Below are 26,923 nucleotides of genomic sequence, written 5' to 3'. Positions count from 1 at the left end.
ATGTGTGATATGTGTGATATGGTATGTGTGAGACTTGGTGGGGTAACTCACATGACTGGAGCGCTGTCATGGATGGGTATAAAGTGTTCAGGGAGGACAGGCAAGGGAGAAAAGGGAAGAGTTGCACTATATGTAAGAGAGCAGTGTGATTGCTCAGAGCTCCGGTATGAAAGTGGAAAAAAGCCTGTTGAGAGTTTTTGGTCTAAGTTTAGAGGTGAGAGCAATAGGGGTGGTGTCATGGTGGGCGTCTGCTATAGACTACCAGACCAGGAGGATGAGATAGATGAGGCTTTCTTCAGACAACTACAAGAAGTTTCCAGATCACAGGCCCCAGTTCTCATGGGGGACTTCAATCACCCTGCCATCTGCTGGGAGAGCAATACAGCGGTGCAGAGAAAATCCAGGAAGTTTTTGGAGAATGTTGGGGACAACTTCCTGGCGCAACCACTGGAGGAAACAACTAGGGGCCATGCTCCTCTTGATGTGCTGCTCACAAACGGGGAAGAATTGGTAGGGGAAGTAGAAGTGGGTGGCAACCTGGACAGTGACCATGAGATAGTCGAGTTCAGGATTCTGACAAAAGGAAGAAAGTAGAGCAAAAGAATATGGACCCTGGACTTCAAAAAAGCAGACTTTGACTCCCTCAGGGAACTGATGGGCAGGATCCTCTGGGAGAGCTGGCTGTATTTTAAAGAAGCCTTATTGAAGGCATGAGAACAAATCATCCCAATGTGCAGAAAGAATAGTAAATATGGCAGGTGACCAGCTTGGCTTAAACACAAAAAGGAAGCTTACAAGAAGTGGAAACTTGGACAGATGATTAGGGAGGAGTATAAAAATATTGCTCGAGCATGCAGGGGTGTAATCAGGAAGGCCAAAGCACAGTTGGAGTTTCAGCTAGCAAGGGATGTGAAGGGTAACAAGAAGGTATGTTAGCAACAGGAAGAAGGTCAGGGAAAGAGTGGGACCCTTACTGAATGGGGGAGGCAACCTAGTGACAGATGATGTGGAAAAAGCTGAAGTACTCAATGCTTTTTTTTGCCTCGGTCTTCACAGACAAGATCAGCTCCCAAATGCTGCACTGGGCAGCACAGTATGGGAAGGAGGTGTGCAGCCCTTAGTGGTGAAAGAACAAGTTAAGGGCTATTTAGAAAAGCTGGACATGCACAAGTCCATGGGGCTGTATGCAATGCATCCCAGGGTGCTGAGGGAGTTGGCTGATGTGATTGCAGAGCCATTGGCCATTATCTTTGAAAACTTGTGGCTATAGGGGGAGGTCCTAGGTGATTGGAAAAAGGCAAATATAGTGCCCATCTTTAAAAAAGGGAAGAAGGAGACCGGTCAGCCTTACCTCAGTCCCTGGAAAAATAATGGAACAGGTCCTCAAAGAATCCATTTTGAAGCACTTGGAGGAGAGGAAGGTGATCAGGAACAGTCAACATGGATTCAACAAGGGAAAGTCATGCCTGACCAACCTGATTGCCTTCTATGATGAGATAACTGGCTCCGTGGATATGGGGAAAGTGGTGGGCATGATATACCTTGACTTTAGCAAAGCTTTTGATACAGTATCCCACAGTATTCTTGCTAGCAAGTTAAAAAAGTATGGATTGGATGAATGAACTATAAGGACGATAAGATGGATAGAAAGCTGGATAGATCGTTGGGCTCAATGGGTAGTGATCCATGTCTCAATGTCTAGTTGGCAGCCAGTATCAAGTCCTGGGGCCAGTTTTATTCAACATATTTATTAACAATCTGGATGATGGGATGGATTGCATCCTCACACATTCGTGGATGACAATAAACTGGGTGTAGAGGTAAATAAGATGAAGGGTAGAGATAAGGTCCAGAGTGACCTATACAAATTGGAGAATTGGGCCAAAAGAAATCTGATGAAGTTCAACAAGGCAAGTGCAGATTCCTGCACTTAGGACGGAAGAATCCCATGCACTGCTACAGGCTGGGGGACCGACAGGCTAAGTGGCAGTTCTACAGAAAAAGAGCTGGGGATTACAGTACATGAGAAGCTGGATATCATGTGACCAGACAACAAGTGTGAAAAATCGGGACAAGGGGTGGGGGATAATAGGAGCCTATATATGAAAAAGACCCAAAAATCGGGACTGTCCCTATAAAATCGGGACATCTGGCCACCCTAGCTGGATATGAATCAGCAGTGTGCCCTCATTGCCAAGAAGGCCAATGCCATATTAGGCTGTATTAGTAGGAGCAATGCCAGCAGATTGAGGGAAGTGAGTATTCCCCTCTATTTGGCACTGGTGAGGCCACACCTGGAGTATTGCATCCAGCTTGGTCCCTCCACTACAGAAAGGATGTGGACAAATTGGAGAGAGTCCAGCGGAGGGCAACAAAAATGATCAGGGGGCTGGGGCACATGACTTACAAGGAGAGGCTGAGGGAGCTGGGCTTGCTTTGTCGGCAGAAGAGAAGAGTGAGGGGGGATTTGATAGCAGCCTTCAACTACCTGAAGGGGGCATTCCAAAGAGGATGGAGTTCGGCTGTTCTCAGTGATGGTAGATGACAGAACAAAAAGCAATGCAATTTGCAGTGGCAGAGGTCTAGGTTGGATATTATTAAAAACTATTTCACTAGGAAGGGGTGAAGCACTGGAATGGGTTTCCTAGGGTGGTGGTGGAATCTCCATCCTTAGTGGTCTTTAAGGCCTGGCTTGACAAAGCCCTCATTGGTATGATTTATATTTGGGGTTGGTCCTGCTTTGAACACAGGGTGGGACTAGATGACCACCTGAGGTCATCAAATCCTAGAATATCGAGGCTGGAAGGGACCTCAGGAGGTCATCTACTCCAACCTGCTGCTCAAAGAAGGACCAATCCCCAGACAGATTTTTGCCCCAGATCCCTAAATGGCCCTCTCAAGGATTGAACTTACAACCCTGGGTTTAGCCGGCCAATGCGCAAACTACTGAACTATCCCTAATCGTCTATGATTTCCTGACTGAGGCCATTATAAATAAATATCTCCATGTCAGGTTTTGAACTATAAATCTGTGCATCTATTGGTTGCCAGATGGATAAATCAGTGAAAATGATTCTCAATGGAAAAAGATTTACTCATAGGATTTATAAAGGACTTCCTAATTTAGGTCAATTTCAAGCAAAAGTTATCAGAAACCAGAACAATTATAAAATGTTACATACTTTCAAAGGGCTGTACTTTGCAATACTGTAGAGAAATCTGCAGAAGTGAAAAAGTTCTCAACTATAGATGAAATCTCTCTTCAAAGAAGAGGATTTTGAGGCATCTACATTTTGCACAGCCTGAGGATCTATGGGAAATTTATTGAATCCCAGGACTAGAAAACGCTTTTTCCCACCCCACCAAAAATGCATGAAAACTTAGATTTTGGTACAAAATTTATGTTCTGAATCAGTTTTCAAAATGGCTAATAATTGATGTCTCAAAGGAATGTTTGATGTCTCAGGTTCTCCCTACCCCCCTGTCAGAATATAATTGCCCTCCCCGCCAGGGGGATCCCGGGTAAGCAGTTTAGCATTGTATGTTGCTAGCACTTGTATATGTAGTGAAGTGTATTATGGGAAGGGTTGAAGGTGTGAGTGTGGAGTGAAAGGATCCTTTGCAGGTTACAAGAGGCCGTAGAGGGAGGAAGGGAGAAGGGAATGGGTTAACTCAATGCTCCAGCTAGGTCCAGAGATAAGACGCTGACTCCGGCCCAAGGCCAAGGCACACAACCGACTCTCAGCTGCCTGCCAAGAAAGACGGGGGCCTGGATTCGAACCCTGACCAGCCATGAGAAAGGAGGATTCAGCTGAACAGAACTGCAGGGGCTGTGAAAACTAGTGAAGGCCAGTGGGGGGGGAAACAACAGTTTCGCTTTCCTGAAGCTGGTGTGTTTTGGGAAAGCTGAGGAAGCCATGGAAGGCCGGTTTGGACTGGTACAAAGAGCATGGAGGACAGAGGTCACTGAACAAAATGCCCCCCAAAGACCCCAGGACTTAAAACCCTCCTGAGAGCTGAAGTAAATCAGAGATCAACAGCAGACCCTGGATGGCCTGTGCACCGGACAAAACTCTCATCCACCCTTCCCCCTCTTCTTCTTCTTACTTTACACCCAGGCTTAGCCAGCCTTGGTTTGTGCATGTGTTGAGTATGAAAGTGAGTTAGACTGCGGTCACTAACACTTTCTTTCTTCCTCTGAGTGAAGTGGGGAGCACCCAGCACTCACAGCTGTTATTTTATTAATAAAGCTTTAAAATTTAGTCACTTGGTGTGCTCCTTCATCTCTAATGATCCTGCGGCCTTAGTCTGATCACCTTATGCCTCAGGCAGATTGGTAACATAAATCTGTCACACCCCCACATACCAAACTTTTACTTCTATTTCTCCAATATTTAACTTTTCAGAAATTCTCCGACTTTGGAAAAGAGTGACAAAATTAGTTTCATTTTTCCCTTTTGCAACTCTGTAACTTTTCCAAAGCTGTTGCAGTTTTGAAAAACTATAGAGGGAGAATTGAAAAACACAGGAGGAAAATATGCAAAAAATCCTAGATATTATTCATTTTATTGACAAAAAAAAAAGGGGGGGGGGAAAAGTAGAAGCGAAGTGGAAAACAATCATCTGAAACTTAATTGGTTTTCAAAAATGGAAGTAAAGATTTCAATTCAAAATGAAATGAAAATGTACATTTTGTTTTGTAATCAAGTATAATTTACCCCACAAAATATTTCATTTCATTAAACCCCATTTTTAGGTATGTACATTTTTTTTAAATAATTTTGACTAGCTGTGCATAGAGAGAACACCCCAGTATAGCACTCTCCATCCTCTACTTGCTCCAAGCCACCATATCTCACTGAAGAGCCATAGTGTCATTAACTCTGCTCTCTGCAACACCCCCTCGTTCTGATGAGTCCTAAAATGGTGCCAGCCAATAATCCATCCCAATCAAAAAAAAAAATTAACAAATTAAAATGATACAACGTTAGCTATTTACACATGTACAGTGTATCTAACAAGACGTTTTCTCATCATCAATCCAAATTGATGTTTATTCCCACCAAAACCCCTGTGATATTTTTTGCTCCCTGATGGGCTCTCTTTTAATCACCAAGGAGAGGTCCATTTCAACCAGCTCCTGAGGAATGTCTGTTGTTTCTGTGGAATTTGCTGGTTGAGGCAGACCCTGCCCACTTTGCTCTAATATGGAATTCATGTCTTTAACATCTTTCCAGCTTCAACTTTCACAGCTACATCCTCAGATTCAGGGGAAGTTAAAATTCTGTCCCTCTGATATCTTTTCAAATGGGCCTTATGGATTGTCATGCTCTCTGGAGTGGCTCAGGACAGTGAGTCCCTACCTCAGGGCAGACTGTCAAAAAGGGGCAGATACCCAGAACTGATGTGTTCTATAATTAAACTAGTAACACATGTGAACTTCTGCATCACTATAACAGTCTCACAAAAGAGTCACAGACAGTCCTCTTACCTTCACCAATCTACCTTGCCACCCAGGCAAACTGGACTTAGTGATAAATGGTCACTTACACCGAAAATAACACAATATTCAGATTGCTTTCAGTCCCAAGAAACTGTCACTTAACCCAGATCAATTTGTATCTTAGATCTCACACCAAAGACAAAGCCTTTAGCCAATCTTGTAATGAACTAATTTAAAGGTTTATTAACTAGGAAAAAGAAATGAGAGTTATTTACATGTTAAAGCAAGAAAACATGTACACAAAAGTGAGTTACGATGGATGATTCCTAAAGATGGCAGATATGCGGTAAGGTGTCTCTCAGGATGGACCTGGGATGTAACTCCTGGGGATCTCTGCCTCAGTTTAGAGTCTCTGGCCCTGTGAGAGTGCGAGAGTGCAAACAGCAGAGAGATGACAAATGTTATTGTCACCCTGTTTTATCCTTTACATTTAGTCTTCCAATCCATGAGATACATTGCCTTTCACATTGCATTTTCAAGGTGTGATAGGTCCATTGACCAATCCTTTGTATTGGGATGTTTCTTAATGGCCGTCTGATTTTGATAGTTTTTCTGGATAGGCAGGGGAAACCGTTCTCCACATCTGAGTTCACAAGTTCAGAACAAACATTTTCAGTTATAAAGCAACATTTACGTGTTTCCTTCCAGAGCATGGAATACAGACAGTACAAGTGAGATTAATGCATGCAGCAATTTACAAACATTCTATAGAGTCTAAACACGAAATACATTCTTATAAGGCTAATACCTATCTTGAGCAACATTAACACATAAGTGCACTGCTCTAGTCTCCAGCTATGAGTTTTTCAGTTCTTAACTAATGCCTGCTACATAAGCAAGAGCTGGCACCTGGCTTGCCAATCACATAGATAACTTTGGGTTTACTCCAGGAACAAAAATGTATCCTATACACCACTTCATTTATTCAGGTTAATACCGTGTAGGATATCTCTCACAGTTTCTCCAGATTAGGCTTCTTACGCTTCCTTCTTCTAGAAGTATGGAACCAGACCAGGTCCCCTCTTTTGAAAGTTGGACCTTACATCATACTGATTTTTCATTTCATCAAATTTTTCCTAGCAAAGAAGTGTAATATTTCAGTTTTGGATTGTAGGGTTTCTACACAGTCCAAATCCCTTTGTTCCTCTTCAAGAACTCCGTACAAGAAGTTTGCTGGGGTCCTTAGTGAATGGCCAAACATAAGGAGTGCTGGGATACACTTTGTACTCTCATTGACTGCTGTTCTGTAAACTATCTAAAGGAATGGGATGTGATGTTCTGAAAAGGTAGCCAGTAATACCTCTAGAGTCCTATTGAACCTTTCCAACATCCCATCTGACTACGGGTGTGCTGGGATGGTGCAAGTTTTGTGAATCCCAAGAATCTCAAAAACCTGCTGAAATACTTTGGGATTCAAATGTTCTTCCTTGAGCTCTGTGTAATTCATCTGGGATGCCAAATTTGGTGAAAAAATCATTCACTGCTACTGTCACAACCTCTTGATTTCTTATTGGGTAAGTAAGCCTCAGGCCATTTTTTGAAGTATTTTGAAGTATTGATTGTCAGCCTGTGTCTCAGGCAAGGGGCCAGCGTGATGCAAGGTGCCTAGGGCAACTCACACTGAAAATGCTAAGGTCAAGGCAGGCTGCAAAAAGGAGAGCAGATTAACACTATAGTCAGATTTACCAACCAGTCATAAACTGTGTCCAGCAAACTTTTACTGTGGTGTTGTGAGGGGACACCAGGTTCCTGGACAGCTGCATTTACCAACTGATTTTCCAGTCACACACAATCCTGATATCAGGATCCTCTCTTTGGGAAGTGTTTAGTTACCCTGGGGTCCATTCCTTCAACTCCATCCCCATAGTTCCAGTGGATATACCAGGAACATGGACACTTCTGTGAATTAGAGAAATGGAGGCAAACCTATCCCACTAAGCAACTAATTCTTTGCTCTCCTGCTTGGCCCATTATTTGCAGTTAGCCTCCCAACAAGGCCATCTGGACAAGGTATTGGCATTACTATGCTCATGGCCAGGCCCATGTGTGGTTGTGAAATCATAGCACTGTACGTTCGCTAACCATTTGGTAAGCTGTCGCTCAAGATTTCTGAATCCAAAGATTGATTGAAGGGAAGCATGGCCTGTCCTGACCAAAAAGTTCCACTAATACTTAAGGCTGCAAGTTTGTCACGGAGGTCACGGATTTTGTGACTTTCCGTGACCACCATGATTTCTGCAGTGGCCAATGTGGCTGGCCTGGAGGCTGCCTGAGAATCTCAGGTGGCCCCCTGGCCAGCTGCACTGGCTGCTGCTGGGGCAGTCTCACACCCCCAGCAGCAGGAGTTTGGGAGTCAGAGGGGATGCAAGTCTGGGGGTTGGAGCATGGGAGGGGGTGAGGGCTCTGGGCAGCGCTTTTATATTGGGGGGCTCCCTGGTAACAGCGATATCCCCTTCCCTCAGTTCTTAGGCAGAGGCATGGCTAGGCAGTTCTGCGTGCTGTGTCCACCTTCAGGCACCACCCCCATCACTCCCATTGGCTGTGGTTCCCAACAAATGGAGCTGTGGAGCCGGTGCTGGGGGTGGCAGCATGCAAAGCCATGTCCATGCCTCCATCTATGAGCTGAGGGAGGGGGATGTTGCCACTTCCAAGGAGGCGCGGAGCCAGGTAGGGAGCCTGCCAGCGCCCCCAACCTCCTCCAGCACCAGCAGGGGTCCCAGGCCGCACACCACCGCCTGCCCCCAGGACCAGCGGGGGGCCCAGGCCACCCCCCAGTACCTGCTGAGCCCTCGGGCCACCTTTACCCCAAGATTTAGTCAGTGGTATATAGTACAAGTCATGGACAGGCTGTGAATTTTTGTTTACTGCCCGTGACCTGTCCATGACTTTTACTATAAATACCCGTGATTAAAACATAGCCTTACTAATACTATACTGAGGGAAATATTCTACAGATTTTACCTCCACTAGGAGTTTCTTTTGGGTGGTGCAATAATTTCTCTCAGGGGAACTTAGACTTTGACTATAATAAACTACCACCCTCTCAATTCCCTTGTGATCTTGTGTCAATGCTGCCCTCAAATCATAAACACTAGCACCAGTGTCCAATATGAAAGGGTTTTGGAAACATTGAGATCAAGACATGACCAATCAGAGCCTTTCAACTCTGAAAATGCTACATCACATTCTTCTAACCACTGACATGATCACCTGTGGAGCATTTTTGAAATATTGGCAAACCGACCAATAAACTGTGTGTAATAAGAGCAGAGCCCTATAAACCTCTGTATATTTATGAGCGTCTGAGGGTGCGGGGCGGGGGAGGGTTGGCCAGCTCTGTACAGCCTACATTTTCTTTTTGTCTGTGAAAATTCCCTCCTCACTAGTTGTGTGCCCAAGGTATGTTACCTCTTTTTGAAACAACTCAGATTTCTTTGGGTTCAGTTTCTAATTAGCCTCCTTCAGCTTATCACAGAATGTTTTAAATGTTTTAGTTCCTGCTCAAATGTTTTAACAAGCACCAGGATATCATCTAGCTCTAACAGACAGGCTGAGAGGGGCATACCATCCTCTCCATTAGTCTCTCAAATGTGGCTGGTGCATTTTTCAACCCAAAAACACTTCTATCCGCGAATACCCTCTTGTGTGAAAAACCTGATTGAACCTGCCATAGCATCCAAAGTGTCATCAATTTGTGGTAATGGATAAGAATTCTTTAGAGTGACTTAATTTAATTTCTTGTAGTTTACACAGAATCTGGTGCTGCCATCCTTTTCCTTACCTAGAACTATGGATGAGGCCGAAGGGCTGGTTGAAGGCTCATTTATTCCTGCCTCTTCTCTCTTTGCTACAGGTAACCAATAAAGAAGCTGTTTAGTAGGTCGGTTTCCCCAGTATCAATCTTGTGCTGGATCAGTGCAATACAGTCTATATCTTTCTTGGACTGGGAGAACAACTCCTGATCCCTAACCAGAAAGTCTTTTAGACAATCCCATGGTTCCTCATTTGAGTGTACAGTACTTCATTGGAACAAGTCCAATAGAAACTCTGGAAATTCACCTCTCTCTTTTTCCCCCTTGTAGTTTTCCTTTGTGGCAATATTTACCAGGTCCACCAGTTCACATTTTGCAACCATAGTTCCATTTTTTTACTATTTGCTGTTTGTCAGAAACAGGCAGCAAATAAACAGGAATCAGTTCTTGTTTCAGATCCATGAAATTGTTAGCAGCTAAATATTCCCCTGAGACCCTGGGTCTCAAAACAGGTTTCAACTACTCCCCTCTTTCTCTTGTTCTTATAATAGTTTCTGTCCTCTGGTGGCAGGACGAGTCATTCACTGCAAACCAATTGCCTACTGTTGTATTAATTTAGATGGAATATTTGGGCCAGAGGTGTTAACATAACCCAGTCACTATCCAACATTTAACAGTGTTAAACAAGGTTTTGTACACAGAGACCTCAGCCTGCTTAGCACAAGGGCAAACACACCGTTAATTTTTTTTTAACCTTTTATTAAAGATACAGAAAAGAAGGAAAAACTGTTAAAGTTTTGAAATGTAAAGTATTAAGTTAGACTTTCATTTTAACAGCATCCCTTGTTCCTTTTCCCTTTAGCTGGAAAGGATTTTAGGTGGGAAAACCCTCTTGTTTGACAATCTCATGGAGAAGAAGTTAGTTCAGATGGGCTGGAGCTGTTGTCATTGCTGCTGTTAATGTCTGATCCTATTTCATCTCAGGGAGTGTGTGGGATTCAGCTGGAGCTGGTAGCAGTGGCAACATCGTCTGGCTCCCTATCTCTGGCCCAATCTGGTCAGGACATCGCTCAGGATCAGCATGACAAAGGCCTGAGGTCACAGGAAATGGTAGGGGTGGCAGTCATGACAGTGACGCTCACTGCAATAGTCTCTGTTCTTCCCTATTTTCTTCCTTTTCCTCAAAGTCTCTTTCATTAAGAACCCAGAAAGGGCGTGGTAAGTGAAATAACCCCCCCCCCCATTATTTTGTCCATCAATTAGGCCTAATATCCAACGCACCATTTTTGGTTCCTTAATTTCTGGTTCGACACCTGTTTTTTACCAAATTTGATTTCAGCATAATCATTGAATTATATCAGTATAGCCTTTTTGTTTGGACTAATTTTGTTTGGACTAATTTGGTCTGTCTAGCTGGTTCTTTTGCATCTGTTTATAATGTTCCTTATTGAAATCAATGTGACTTACTCTCTATTAACATTTGTTACTATACATTATTGCAACATTTTATGAACTTTTATATACTTTTTACAAATGAGCTTACATTCAGGTAAATAGGCCCAATTGTCACAACTCTACAAACCATTTTTCTCATCTGGGTCATATCTTTAAAAGGAATTTCTACAGACTGAATTTATAAGACAACTTTCCTGGCACTGATAACCCAGTTATTAGCCACAATGAAATCCAAGCCAATTACTAGCTCATCCACTGTTTCAGCCAGCCAGACTTCTTGCCAAAATACAGCATTCCAATCTTCAAACCCAGTTTTCTCAATTTTTGGATGGATGTCCTGTCCCCAGTCACTGTCTCCATTTGAGACAGTTTTCAGTTCAGTTTTGCATCCCTCTTCCCTAGACTTTTAGCGTGTCTGGTATAGTAACTATTATGTTTGAACCCTTGGCAATTATTCCTATTAACATCACAGATTCTATTATACATTCAGTAGCCAAACTCCCATTATTGTTGTTCATCTTCTAAGATCTAAACAAAAATTGTGGGGCTGATCCTTGTACCTCCACCCAGATTTGCCATTGCAATTTGGTGATCCCATTTCCCAAACTGGAGAGAGACTTCTACTAAACACTTACAGCAATCTGTCTTGGTTTGCCTTGAATGTATAGCTAACCTTCTTTTTCTTTTTGCAGCCAATTTTGTCACAGTACCAAATTCAACTAAACTGTTTCCTTTAACTTTTCCCTTATTGCCAATTTCACTTGTTTTACAAACCAAATGTATCTAATTTTCTTCACTCATTTTACAGCACTGCGTAGAAGGAAGAGGAGGCGAAGAAGGGGACCCAGACTATAAAGAAGTGCATGATTAGAATTGCCTAGACATGATAAACGGAGTTGTAGGAGCTTGAAGGTCAGAAGGGACTATTATGATCATCTTATTTGCCTTCCTCCATAACACAGCTCACAGCATTTTGCCAAGTAATTTCTGCATCAAGCCCATAACTTCTGGTTGAACTTAAGCATCTCTTTTAGTAGGCATCTACCCTTAATTTAAAGGCTTAACTTAGAATCCATCCACAACATCCTGAGGAAAATTGTTCCAATGGTTAATAACCCTCACTGATAGTAACAGACCTATCCAATATGGTTTAATTTCAGGTCCAGAAGAATCTGAAGTGTGTGTGTGTTTGTGGGGGAGGGGGGAGTGGAACAATACCAGGAGAAGACATGCCACCAAGGGTAGCAGAATCTGGGATTGTGACATGGGGTCTGAAGGCAAACAAATTCACAGAAGGTGCTCTCAACTGGTGGAAGAGGTGGGCAGTATCACCTACAGCAAAGTCTGGGATACAGGAAAGGAAGAGTGAACTGTTGAATTTACTCTTTTTTTTCTTCTTCTTCTCTCTTGTACTGGGAAAAAAAAAAGATTAGATAAAAATAAAATTCAAGACCAAGAGAAGAGGCAAAGAAAAAATGAGCAGCTGGTGACTGGAGTCTGCCTTCATCTCTGCCTTTCATTATTGTTTGCCTTTCTGTTTCCTGGTAGATGGTTAGGGCTCAGGCTGGGCCAGTATGTAGTGATAGAGCATTCTGACATCTCTCTCAAGTAGGGCTGGCCAGAAAATAAGAATTTTGCTGCATGAAAAGCTTCAAGATTTTGATGTTTGTTTTCATTCTGATGTTGAACATAAATGAGACCTTTTGAAATGTTTAAAAAAAATATGAGAAAGAGAGAGACAGACAGAGAGCACACTCCACCCCAGAATAGTCAATAGCCTGGTGGTTTGGGAAGTCACCTGGCCTATTGGCTCACCTCACTCTCTCTCTCAAGCACTTTGTGATCAGAATTCCATCTTGGACTGTCTCAAAACCAATATATTTCTGTGAAAAGTTTTGGTTTTCATGAATCAGCATTTCCAGTGGAAAAATGTTTTGTCAGAAATTTCCCAGCTCTACTTTTAGCTCTACTCATCCTGTGCTACAGAATCTCAAGTTTATTTTATTTAACGTAAGTCTCCAGCTTTTATGGTGATGAAGAAACCCCCATAATGTGAACCAAGCACATATTCACTGAAATTCAGACACTGGCATACCAGATCAGGTCCATGCTCCACCTGGTCCAGTATCCTGTCTCTGACAGAGCCAGATGCTGCAGAGGAAGACAATGCAGTAGGGAAAGATTAGATAGTTAAGATTAGATAGTCACAGCCTTTATGGGCAGTTCAGAGTTGTAAGAGGTAATAAGGCCCCCTTTTTCCTCTGCTCAGACAGTGACTACAGCCACAGTGATGATGACAGCAGGGGATACTCACTATGTATTCCCCATTGCAAGCAAGTGGTCAGGGACAGGGAAGAGATGGGTAAACAGTGGGAGGAACTACTAGCCAGACGTTGTAGCTGGAAAGGCACACAAGATGGGAATAAACTGCTCCATGGAAATGAATTAATTTACTCCCTCTCCAAAGAAAGGGATGAAGGATTCAAGTCACAGTTAATTCCTTAGTGTGCGCCTAAGGTGGTGCCATGATGCAGAGATTACGAAGTTACAAACCAGCCCTTAGTGGTTGTCTTAGGCCTGGTCTACACTACGAGTTTAGGTCGACTTTAGCAGCGTTAAATCGAATTAAGCTTGGACACGTTCACACGACAAAGCCCTTTCTTTCGACTTAAGGGGCGCTTTAAACCGGTTTCTTTACTCCACCTCCGACGAGGGGATTAGCAATAAAATCGGCCTTAGAGGGTCGGAATTGGGGTAGTGTGGACGGAATTCAATGTTATTGGCCTCCGAGAGGTATCCCACAGTGCTTCATTGTGACCGCTCTGGACAGCACTCTCAACTCAGATGCACTGACCAGGTAGACAGGAAAAGCCCCGCGAATGTTTGAATTTCATTTCCTGTTTGCCCAGCGTGGAGAGCATAGGTGACCACGCAGAGCTCATCAGCACAGGTAACCGTGATGGAGTCCCAGGATCGCAAAAGAGCTCCAGCATGGACCGAACGGGAGGTACAGGATCTGCTCGCCATATGGGGAGATGAATCAGTGCTAGCTGAACTCCATAGCAGTAAACAAAATGGCAAAATATTAGAAAAGGTCTCCAAGGCTATGAAGGACAGAGGCCATAACAGGGACGCATAGCAGTGCCGCGTGAAAATTAAGGAGCTAAGGCAAGCCTACCACAAAGCCAGAGGCAAATGGAAGGTCCGGGACAGAGCCGCAAACATGCCGCTTCTACGCGGAGCTGCATGCCATGCTAGGGGGTGCAGCCACCACTACCGCAACCGTGTGCTATGACTCCGTCACTGGAGAAACACACAGGGAAGAGGGTTTGGGGTACGAGGAAGAGGAGGATGAAGATAATGTAGATAGCTCACAGCAGTAAGGAAGCGGAGAAACCGGTTTCCCCAACAGCCAGGATATGTTTATCACCCTGGACCTGGAGCCAGTAACCCCTGAACTCACCCAAGGCATGATCCCAGACCCTGCAGGCACACAGGGGACCTCTGGTGAGTGTACATTTGTAAATATTACACATGGTTTAAAAGCAAGGGTGTTTAATGATTAATGATTAATTTGCCCTGGCAATTGCGGCCAGTACAGCTACTGGAAAAGTCTGTTAACGTGTCTGGGGATGGAGCGGAAATCCTCCAGGGACATCTCCATGAAGCTCTCCTGGAGGTACTCCAAAAGCCTTGCCACAAGGTTTCTGGGCAGTGCAGCCTTATTCCGTCCTCCATGGTAGGACACTTGACCACGCCATGCTTGCAGCAAGTAATCTGGTATCATTGCATGACAAAGCCTGGCAGCGTATGGTCCCAGTGTTTGTTGGCATTCAAGCAACATCCGTTCTTCATCTCGCTGTGTAATCCTCAGGAGAGTGATATCGCTCATGGTAACCTGGTTGAAATCCGGGAATTTAATTAACGGGACAGAGGTGGCTGTTCCTACTGGGCTGTTTGCCTGTGGCTGAAAAGAAATCCTTCCCTTCAGTTAGCCAAGTGCGCGGGGGTGGGGGAATTGGCCCTGAGCTTTTCACGTTTGGCTAGCAGGGATCTTCCCTGATACCAGCCACACGGTGGGGGGAGGGGTAAAGCGATCATCCCAGAGAATTGGATGGGGGGTGGTTAGTTTGTTTTCTGCTGCTGAAGGTTAACAGGAAAACCGCAGCACTCAAGGGGCTTTGCTTGGTATGTGGGAAAGGAGGGCGCAGAAGCCGAAAGACAATGGCTTACCATGGCCGCATGCAAGCTGAAATTTGTTGCCCGGACCTGCGTCTGTGATCTCTAGCAGCAGAGCCACAGGCACTCAATATTAAGAGGCAAAATGCGACCTTGCACAGAAATCACATGTGCTATGTAATGTGAATAGTGTTGGTCACCGTGAAAGAGTATAAGCATTGTTCTGCAAAATGTATCTTTTTAAAAAATTCTCTCCTTTTTTCCCTCCCTCCAGCAGCTGCAAATTTTTCAAGCCTCCCTCCTCCATCCCGAAGGTTATCTCAGATAAGGCATCAGAAAAATAAGACATGAGATGAAATGTTCGCGGAAATCATGGAATCCACCCGCAGTGAAAGAGCTCATCTGAATGAGTGGAAGGACACGGTTTCAAAGTATAGGAAAGAAGCCAGTGAATGTGAGGACAGGAGGGACCAACGTGAGGACAGGAGGGACCAACGTGAGGACAGGAGGGACGCTCGAGATGAGAGGTGGGGGCAGAAAGATCAGAGGAGGCAGGATGCAACACTAGGGCTACTGCATGAGCAAACAGACATGCTCCGGCGTCTGGTGCAGCTTCAGGAATGGCAGCAGGATAACAGAGTGCCACTACAGCCCCTGTATAACCCCCCTCTCCCCTCACCATGTTCCATAGCCTCCTCAGCCAGACATGTAAGAACGCGGGGTGGGGGGATGCTCCGTATTCCCATTCCACCCCAGTGGACAGCCCAAGCAAAAGGCTGTCATTTTTTTAACCATTTTTTAGTGGCCTTTTCCTTCCCGCCCATCCTCCTCCCAAACCCCACCCAGGTTCTCTCCCTCTTTTTATAATCAATTAATAAAGAATAAATGATTTTTAAATGATAGTGACTTTATTTCCTTTGAAAGCAAGCTGGGGGAAGGGGAAGGGTGGGTTCCTTACAGAGAATGAGTCAATAAAGGGGGCGGGTTTTCATCAAGGAGAAACAAACAAAAATTTCACACTGTAGCCTGGCCAGTCATGAAACTGGTTTTCAAAGCTTCTCTGATGCGCAGCACTTCCTCGTGTGCTCTTTTAATTGCCCTGGCTTCTGGCTGCACGTAATCAGCAGCCAGGCGATTTGCCTCAGCCTCCCATAAAGGTCTCCCCCTTACTTTCACAGAGATTGTGGAGCACACAGCAAGCAGCAATAACAATGGGGATATTGGTTTGGCTGACGTCTGAGCGAGTCAGTAATGATCACCAGCGACCTTTTAAACGTCCAAATGCACATTCTACCACCATTCTGCACTTGCTCAACCTGTAGTTGAACAGCTCCTGACTCCTGTCCAGGCTGCCTGTGTATGGCTTCATGAGCCATGGCATTAAGGGGTAGGCTGGGTGCCGAAGAATAACTATTGGCATTTCAACATCCCCAACGGTTATTTTCTGGTCCGGGAAGTAAGTCCCTTTCTGCAGCTGTTTAAACAGATTAGTGTTCCTGAAGACACGAGCGTCATGAACCCTTCTCGGCCAGCCCACGTTGTTGTTGGTGAAACGACCTTTGTGATCCACAAGTGCTTGCAGCACCATTGAAAAATACCCCTTGCAATTTATGTACTGGGTACCCTGGTGTTCCGGTGCCAAAATAGGGATATGGGTTCCATCTATCGCCCCACCACAGTTAGGGAATCCCATTGCAACAAAGCCATCCACTATGACCTGCACATTTTCCAGAGTCACTACCTTTCGTAGCAGCACCTCAGTGATTGCTTTGGCTACTTGCATCACAGCAGCCCCCACAGTAGATTTGACCACTCCAAATTGATTCCCGACTGACCGGTAGCTGTCTGGCGTTGCAAGCTTCCACAGGGCTATCGCCACTCACTTCTCAACTGTGAGGGCTACTCTCATCTTGGTATTCTGGCAGTCCGGGCAGGGGAAAGCAAGTCACAAAGTTCCATGAAAGTGCCCTTACGCATGCAAAAGTTTCGCAGCCACTGGGAATCGTCCCACACCTGCAACACTATGCGGTCCCACCAGTCTGTGCTTGTTTGCCGGGCCCAAAATCGGTGTTCCACGGATAGAACCTGCCCCATTAACAACATGATCTCCAAAGCACCGGGGCCCGTGGTTTGAGAAAATTCTGTGTCCATGTCCATGTCTATGTCCTCATCACTCTTGTCGCTGCGCTGCCGTCGCCGCCTCCTCCTCTCCTCGTTTTTCTGGTCCTGGCTCAGCATAAACTGCACGAGTATGCGCGAGGTGTTTACAATATTCATGACTGCTGTCTTGAGCTGAGCGGGCTCCATGCTTGCCGTGATATGGAGTCTGCAGTGTTCACCCAGGAAAAAAGGCGCGAAATGGTTGTCTGTGTTGCTTTCATGGAGGGAGGGGTGAGGGTGTACCCAGAACCACCTGCGACAATGTTTTTTGCCCCATCAGACACTGGATCTCAACCCAGAATTCCAATGGGCGGGGGAGACTGCGGGAACTATGGGAGAGCTATGGGGTAACTATCCACAGTGCAACACTCCGGAAATCGATGCTAGCCCTGGTACATGGACTCACACCGCCGAATTAATGTGCTTAGTGTGGCCGCATACATTCGACTTTATACAATCTGTTTCCAAAATTCGAATTATATACATTTGGATTAATCCCGTAGTGTAGACATACCCTTAAGCTTGAAGATTTATATCCCTTCCAAATATTTCTTCTTCTTCTTTTTTGCTTTTAATCCATTTGAAATATGTCACTGGCTATTCTGAATGATATTTTGTGGCAATGAGTTCCATAGGCTAATTGTGTATTGTGTGGAAAACTGTTTAGTTTTATGCATTTTAAACTATCTGCTTTTCAATTTAATTTCATGTCCCCTTGTTCTTCCATTATGGAAAGGTGCAAAAAGGAGCTCCCAATCTTCTTTATACTGCTATCCCTTTTGACCTGAATGGTTAGTCAATTTTCAGGGTCTTGCAGTTTGTCTCAGGAGGAGAAACTGATGATAGAGTCAGGTTTTTCTTCAGTGCAATCCTGTTTATAGACAAAGAATGTACACAAAATGCTGTTTTCCTGAACAGAAGAATCAAGCAACAGGAGGCTGTGCTCTAAGCCTCTTTTTCCAGCTAGCACTCCACCCAAGAGCTCTCTCTCTCTCTCTCTCTCTCAGCTTTCTCTCAGGGCTTCTCTGGCTGTCCTTTGGCTTCCTTCTGCCTTCTTGCTCTGCCTCTGTGATGTTTCTGGTTGCATCTTCTCTCCTTTTCCCTCTCCACCCCACCAAACCTGTGCATATTCCTTTCCCCCTCTCTCACATACACACACCTTCGTCTAAACAAAACCCAGTGACACTGCTCCACTCACATAGCTCAATTTTTGGCTGGCCTTGCATCTGACCTGTCTTTTGGGTGGTGTTTCAGCTATCTTACTCTGAAAGGAGTTTAACTCTTCTTACATTTATCTTGAATAAAGGGCAATGTAGCAGTGCAAGACTCACCCCTGCAGCGCCTCCTGCTGCTTTCCGGGGAATTATCTCTTTTTCCAGCTCCAGAGCACCCTCGGCAGGCCGGTGTCCAGCTTGCTGCTGACCCCGTGACCCTCCCAGACCCTAGTGCCCTTTACCCAGCAGTTCTGCCCACTGCAGCAACCCCCAATCTGGGTTTCCCCACTCTGGGCATTCCCCAACCCCTTCTCCCCACCTCACCTCAGTGGCTACTGCCAGTCACCATCTAGCCCCCGTTTACTGGGGCAAACTGCAGTCTGTAAAGGCCACTCATTACTGGCAAGAGGGGTTTGGACCTGCTCCCTTGGCCTATCCCTGGGCTGCCCTCTGCAACCCCAGTACCCTTCTGGGCCTTTAGCAAGATCTGAAGCCTGTGGGGTTTCCAGGTCAGAGCTCCCCAGCTCCTCTGGCCTTCCCCTAGCCCTGCTCCAGTCTAGGTACCCCTGTGAGCTCCTAAGCAACCAGGCCCTTCCCTCTCAACAGACAGAGAAAGACTCTCTGCTTCTGGCCCACTGCCCTCTTATAAGGGCCAGCTGGGCCCTGATTGGGGCATGGCCCCAGCTGAGGCTGCTTCCCCAATCAGCCTTAGAGCTGCTTGCCACAGCCACAGCCCTCTCCCGGGCTGTTTTTAACCCCTCCGGGCAGGAGCGGGGTAATCACCCTGCTACAGGCAACTATTATGAGATTTCACCAAACCTTCATCAAATAATATGATACATTATTTTGTGAATCTTTATCAGGTCCTTTCTTAGACATTATTTTTAATATTAATGTTTATAATGTGGTAACATCTAAAGGCTTCACTTTGCTAGGTGCTGTAAACAGATCGAAAGTCTTTGCTCTGTAGAGCTTACAGTCTAAATTAATATTCTGTCTCCATATGAAAGTTGTTCCATACCTCCATATGAAAGTTGTTGCCCATCTCTGAACTCCGTGTATTTTATCTCTATCATTTTGGAGATATGGTGGCTAGACTTTAATACAATGTTGTAGGAGAGGGTGCACCATTGATTAACATGGCATTATAATGTTTTCACTATTATCAATCCCCTTCCTTAAGCTGCATAACATTTTGTTTGCTTTCTTGACCACTGTTGCACATTGAGTGGGGGACTTCAGTGAGCTGTCCATAATGATGCTCAGATTTTTTTCCTGAGCTGTTATAGTTAATTTGGAACCCAGTAAGAGATATTAGTACTTTAAATAATTATTTCCATTTGTCAGCAATGAAAGAGAAAAACTGGGATGTAGTAATGCTGAAAAAGAGTAATTTGAGTGATAATGGCCAGGATATTAGATAAGCATTTGCATGCCAATTCAACTTTTGGTGGCCGGTAATGAAACTGAGTATGAAGTCCTTCTCAAACTCTGCTGTGACTGTGTCTGGATTACTGCAGTTTTGGAGTATAAATTACCAGAAAAATACCAACAAATTGGAAGGAGTTATGGGAACAGAAACAAATTTTGTTCAAGGAGCTGGAGAGGTTCACATATGACGAAAGAATAATAGTAAATATGTGTAGTTTGGCTAAGCAAAAGAGAAGTGGCACATGATAACATGAGATATGAGACTTCTGCAATATTTTTACATTTTTTTTCCACCCCTTAAAATGATTTCAAAGTACTAAAACATTTTTATAGCAACCAAATGTCCACTCTATCAGTAACTGTTCGTCAGTGGTTACCCTGATGTACAGAGATCAATTTCTGCTGGACATTTCCATGTCTTTACATTAAAAACTATTAATACACATCCTTGGTCTGTCATCTTTGAAGAATTGATTGACTGCAATATTACATTTGTATAATATACTGCTTGATAAGCTGTGTTTGGAATGCTTTTGGAATTCTGATGTTAAAAAGTCAGAAGGATGAAGTTACAATGGAAAGCCATTTTGGTTGTCATAAATGCTGTCCTTATATAGCACTTTATATAGCTTAATGGTTTTCAAATCCCACCATCAGCACAGATCAGCTACCTGAGATCTACACATCAAGGGTACCCTCTGCATCCTCATTCTTTCCAAACAGAATATGGGTTCAGTCATCTCCACAGCATCCCCTACCCTATTCCCCCTGAATTATGCTGAAGATGCTCCATGTGTCCATGGGAGAGGGTTGAGATAAGGTATGCTGAGGAAGAGAGGGCAGAGAAAGGAGCCCCTGGAAATGCAGCTGCAAGGTTATGTACAACGAGGAAGCTGTAGGGGGTATGTTCTGCTGGATACCAGAGTTGCTGCAGAAGCACAAGGGGTCCACATGCATGGTTCTGGCCTCCCAGGTTTGCTGAGAGGTCCTGTGGCCATTTCTGTGCATAGTGGTAGGGATCAAACTACCTGCACACAAGATAATGTGGAAGAATTTACATGAGGGGACCAAAAAAAAAAAAAATCTTCCCTCTCCTAGAGCTCTCGTCTATGGGTCTGCCACAGATGGGGATAAGAACATAAGAACAGCCATACTGGGAGAGATCAAAAGTCCATCTAGCCCAGTATCCTCTCTTCTGACAGTGGCCAATGCCGGGTGCTTCAGAGGGAATGAACAGAACAGGTAATCATCAAGTGATGCATCCCCTGTCGCCCATTCCCAGCTTCTGGCAAACAGAGGCTAGGGACAGTATCCCTGCCCATCCTGGTTAATAGCCATTGATGGACCTATCCTCCATGAACTTGTCTAATTCTTTTTTGAACCCTGTTATAGTATTGGTCTTCACAACATTCTCTGGCAAATAGGATAAGCTGACCTACTGAAATTATTCTTATATAAAAAAACAAGAGGACTCAATTCTTCTTTCACAGCAGTTTTACGCCAGTGCAACAGTGCAAATTGGTATTTGAGTTACCCCTGATTTACACTGGTGTGAGTGAGAGGAGAACCAGACCGCAAGCAGGAACATTAGAACTTCCAAACAGCAGAGTCCAATATTTTTAAACCTAAGTGCCTACATTTAGTCTTCTAAATTATATTTGGGCACCTAATTAAGAATTTTACCTGATTTTTTTACAGGTTTCAGAGGAGCAGCCGTGTTAGTCTGTATCCGCAAAAAGAACAGGAGTACTTGTGGCACCTTAGAGACTAACAAATTTATTAGAGCATAAGCTTTCATGGACTACAGCCCACTTCTTCGGATGCATAAAAGCACCCACAAACACCACTGAAGTTAATAGAAGATTCATATATTTGAAAATTAAGCATACTTTATTTAGATGCCTAAAAATTTATTTAGGTGTCCAACTTTAGGCACCCATATATAATAACTGTAGCCTGAGGTTATTTTGTATAGTACAGCTCATAGCCACATTAGGTACTATATTTAGCATGTTCTCATATGCATATACATAAAATATTCAAAAAGTCCTAAGATATAAGTTTTATGTCCATTTTCTGTTCATAATATCACAAGATAAATAAACTGAGTAAACTATCTTCCTAGTTTAGAAGACAAGTAAAAGCCTTATGTACTACTAAACCACAAATGTATTTCAATTGATCCCTTTTTGGTTTATATGCTACTCGTATTTAGCTCAGTCGTATTTGGCTAATCCACCTGTACATCCACAATTAAACATTTTGTATGTTTTGGGAACCTACACAAAGTATACCCCAAATACTTCAGTATTCCACATGACTATTGCAGTTTACCTCACAGTCACTAGTGGAGATTTCTGATGTTGAGAAGATGTCTGTTGTGTTCATTGCAATTTTCACTATGTTAGATATAGTGCTTGTGTTTATGATTATAGCTCCAAGGTAATAGTAATGTTTTTTTCTGTATTCTTGCATGTTTATTTAATTGCTATGTAGTTATGAAATGGATAAGTTATTAATGGCCTGATTTAATTAGAAACCCAGATAATCATCTCTTTTTTTCCCTTCAATGATTTTCATACACTGGTTATACTGGCTCTGAAGACTTTAAATACATTTGCTGGCAAGCCACTGTAGTAGACACATGGGGGGGGGGTGTCAGCTTTTAATTGTAACTGTCTTGCAGAGCGGTGTTGTTTTAATATCCTGTATAGATTTTTATGTAATACACTTACTTGCAGGCAGCCCGAAGCAAGAATCAATTCTGTGAAGGATTCTTCTTTTGTTAAAAGCCAATCTTGTTTTAATGATGCATGAAGAAATATTCGAGCATTGACATTTTTCTGTCAGGTTTCTTTTGAAAAATCAATTAAGATAATACTGCTTTGACCTAGTTATCTAGTTAATGCTTATTAGGAATGTAATATGATTTACTGTCAGCATAATAATTTTTGTATCTTATCCCATTAGCTTGTGCATATTTCAAAGTGTATTACACAATGGTCACTTCTTAAAATGTAATGTAGCAGAATACATTAATTAGATTGACTGGGATCATTAGACAGAAACACTCTCATTGGTTCCTTGTATCAAATTTGTATATCATCTCTATCAAGATATTTCTTTATTTACTTGTCTGAAAATTGCTTCTCAGAAAAAATGTCATGCTGAAAAACTTTTTTGATTGGTCAGAAACTATTTGTTTGTCAGCTGCAAAGGGTTTTTGTGTTGAGCACTTCCTGGTTTAAAGATATTAATTGCACATGATGATCAAACACAATAAATTACTAGGTAAAGAGTTCTCTTTGATATATGGGAATTCATAAGAAAATTTGGGTAGATTAATAAATGCAGTGTGGCAAGGGCATAAAACCCCTAAAGAATCACATCAGTAGGTAGGCATTCAAAAATTAAAATAATTGTTCTACTTATTTCTTGCATTTGTATTAGTTAGTGTTAATGGAAGGGTCAATAATAGAGCTGCCTCACTGTAGGATTAGTGAGAAACTATTGATTTCTACCCATTTAGTGGTCAGGGTTAACGAAGAACCCAACTCTTTTACCCTTGTTAAGGAGTACAGAAATTAAAGCTTCCCACCACTTTAATGGCAGCGGCATATCTTTCAGATATATGTATATGAGTAGCAAAGAAGGATGGCAGACTATGTTATAGATCTTAGTGAAGCTGAAATAAAGAAATATGTCAGCAACAGAAGAGACAGCAATGATGTCTCTCATACTAGGAAAATGTGTTTCTGTTACGCCAAAGTGGTAGCCTTTTTGTGTTGAGTGACTTTAAACTCAGAACATTAATGATCTATACATCTGCATTATTGTCATTTTGTTTTTCTCTTGCCTAGAAGACCCCTTGACTATAAAGGTTATGTGATCAAAATCAGATATGATTTGATCTTCCTGTCTAAAATTGGAGCTCAGGTGCCACAGTGATAAGCATGATATCCATATTTAGACACAAAACAGAAAATATGCCCATTTTTAAAATATCAATTCTGTATATACACTTAAGGGAAAACAATAGACATATTAAAAAAATGATGTTTTACAAAGTAAGAAAACTACTCCCAAAAGGGTAATTGTAGATAATTTAGGGAAAATAGACTACAGTCCAGGCATAATGTGATCAGAGTGTAAAATAAAACAAACAAAATACTTGACTACACATTTGGCCTTCTATTGATTCTTTGATTTCACATAGTTTCTGTACATTCTTTTCTCATTGACTCAGGGTGGCCTAGGCACTGTTTGGCTGTCATATATCATTTGAAATTCACTGCTATAACATTTGCATTTAACAAAAGTGACCATGTTATACAGATCAGCGTGATGAATTTATGGTGTTAATTTACAGAAATAGTTAATCTGCTTTCCAGTAACATTTTAATTAATTCAAACAGGAAATCAATGAGGAAGGACTTATTTACCTATGGATTTTCAAAATCTGGTTAATTTTCTATACCTACTCATTTAAAGTAAGGTTTCTAAAATCATATTTCATTAGAAATTTCAATTATCTAAATGGGCTCAAATTGTTCAGTATACACAGCTTACTCAAAACAGGAAAGCATCTCACTCTGAATAAGATGGCATCTTGAAATAGTAAGTGATGACAATGGTGGCAAAAATGGTAAGATGATATTAAATTTCCTTGCGATAAATGGAATGTGCAGAAGAAATAATGAACGAAAAAAGAAATGAGTCAAGATACAGAATTTTCAGATTGGCATTGTTTATAAGTCACAAAGGAGGCAGGAGAAAAGAACATCCTGATGCTATCAGTTATTCTTATTTGCATATAAACTCTGATATTAGGATTCATTTTTGAGCATGTCACTTTTTAGCTCCTAATTAATTGCAATGACAGCACTGTGTGTGTGTGTTTATAGGAAAGATGCTGTTGTGGGCTAAGGTTTTAATTATATTAAATATTAATCATGAACTGAAATTGGAAACCTTAAATTATTGCTTAATGATCATTGATCAAACGCATAATCAAGATAAAGAAAATTAGGATGGCAGACAGCAACATCACAATTTGAATTTTACATTATTAGTCTTCTGCCTAACTAGGCACTTTTCTTGAGTATCTGAACTGTTTTGCCTTTTAACTGTGCTTGCAGTTGCTATAGTGATGGCATAATTTTGTAATGGTCTAAAAATGACACTGGCATAGATACTGACAGATAGGAATTAATTCACTAACAAGTAATTATGTAGCGAAATGTTGACTGCCATACAGAAGGTGCACTGTGACACATTTACTGTTTTTCAGGGATGGCAGTAACATTAGCGTTGGTCATTAGTGGTAGACATCTCAGTACAGTGTTGGATACAGACTTATATGCAGACCTATTTAGTTACCTGTGTGACAGCCTTGTTCAGGACACCAGAAACAGCTGTCCTAGCCTGTATGAGCCAAAATAATTAGGCCTGTCATCTTCTCGCTCTGATTTCCCCTTCAACCTGCTCCACAAAATGCAAATATTTTGCTTTCATTGTCACATTCACCTTGACATGGATATTGCTTTGGCGCATAACTGGATGAGATGACTCAGAATTTGCATTGTTCATTCTAATAAATTTGCTTCCCCTCTACCGCATGGCAGGACCCATCAGATAAAGTCTCCCAGAGTGTCATCAATCACCATCGCTGACAGACGGCTTTTGCCTTCATTTGTTACATACGAGAACATGCTTAATTATTTGTCCTGTAATTAGTTGGGAAAATGTCAGGAAATGTCAACTCTCTGTTCACTCTGGAAGGGCTCTGCTTGAAAGCCACAATGACTGAAGTGTCATTAATGCTGCCTAACAAGACGAGGATCAGCTGGGGAAAAGTGAAGGCTTCTAAAAAAGTAATCATGGCGAGTTAAGGAAAACTGCAAATCAGCACCAATAATAAGATGTGAATCCTATTAGCAAACAGTTATATTCTGTATCTGTTATTCTTCACAATAAAAAATATGGGAGAAAAAACTCCAGGAACAAATACATTGGGATGATATAATTTCTGTCACATATTCATTGGCATTTCCTAAGCCAATCACACTTACATATTACTGTAGGTAGAATCTAATATTTAATTTTCAGATTTGAGGCACATTTTACATTCATGCAGCAGTATAATAAGCAATGGATATGTGAAGGTAAATATTATTTTTACATTCATTAAGTAGAATAAGATTAATTGAATGTGAAAGTTTATTTTCTGAACTTTGAACTAATAAGAATAATGGGAATTAGTTTTAATTCTAGGAACTAAAAAATGAACACAAAATATATTTAGTCAGTATTTACAATTGCATGAAATAAGCAGTTGGATAGATTTTGGTTGGACACGGAGGACTAGGAGAGATAAGCTCTATTTTCTGTGGTGAAATACAAAAGTACCACCCCTATTTCATAGTTAAAAAACAATAAAATGTACCAATGAGACTAAAAAACACATTTTTTTTACTTAGTTATATTTTGATGTGGACAAAGCATTGCTTTTAATTTTTACATTGAAGATATTATAGGTCTACAGCTTTTAACAGAAGAAGATTCTAAGAACAATGTAACTATAACTGTTTTTATGTGTACTCACAGGTTTTTACATTTTGGCATAATACCTCATTTGTAATTTATAGTGCTGCTCACAAATTTCTTACAATCATGTGGTATATTCCTGAATGACTCACCTACTTTTTTACATTATTGCCAAAGAGCATATTCATCTGGGAATCCTTTCTTACTTAATTACTTACGTTATTTCATCTCTCATTGCAATTAAGCAAATTATAGCTTGGTCTCTTTAGAAAGGATAATTAAGATAATGTTCTGCTGTTTTACAATTTACTAGTTGTCACAGGTATGGCTAAGCTAATTATCAAATGGTTAAAATTTATTCTGGAAAGAATATTACAAGTGTACTGTGTGGGCAATGTGCTTCCCAGGCTAATTCAATTATGGATGCACAGCCCTTACAGTATGGATATGATGTTTGATTTGGAAAGTGTGGAGTATGGGAATTTAAAATCAAGTTTATCATTATAATGGCCATCTGTGTATATTAGACTTTTAAAAGTCAATATGCTGTTCCAAATAATGGCTGAGAGAGGAGTGAGGAAAAAATGAACATCCTGAATCAATTATTTTCTTCTTCTTAAGAATCAAAACAAAACAAATGAATGCAGCAAAGCAAACAGAGGCTGCATTGTGAAGTGCATACA

The sequence above is a fragment of the Trachemys scripta genome, chromosome 2 (assembly GCF_013100865.1).
Source record: "Trachemys scripta elegans isolate TJP31775 chromosome 2, CAS_Tse_1.0, whole genome shotgun sequence".
In the NCBI taxonomy this organism is placed as follows: domain Eukaryota; kingdom Metazoa; phylum Chordata; order Testudines; family Emydidae; genus Trachemys; species Trachemys scripta.
Note: the sequence above shows the minus strand (reverse complement) of the source record.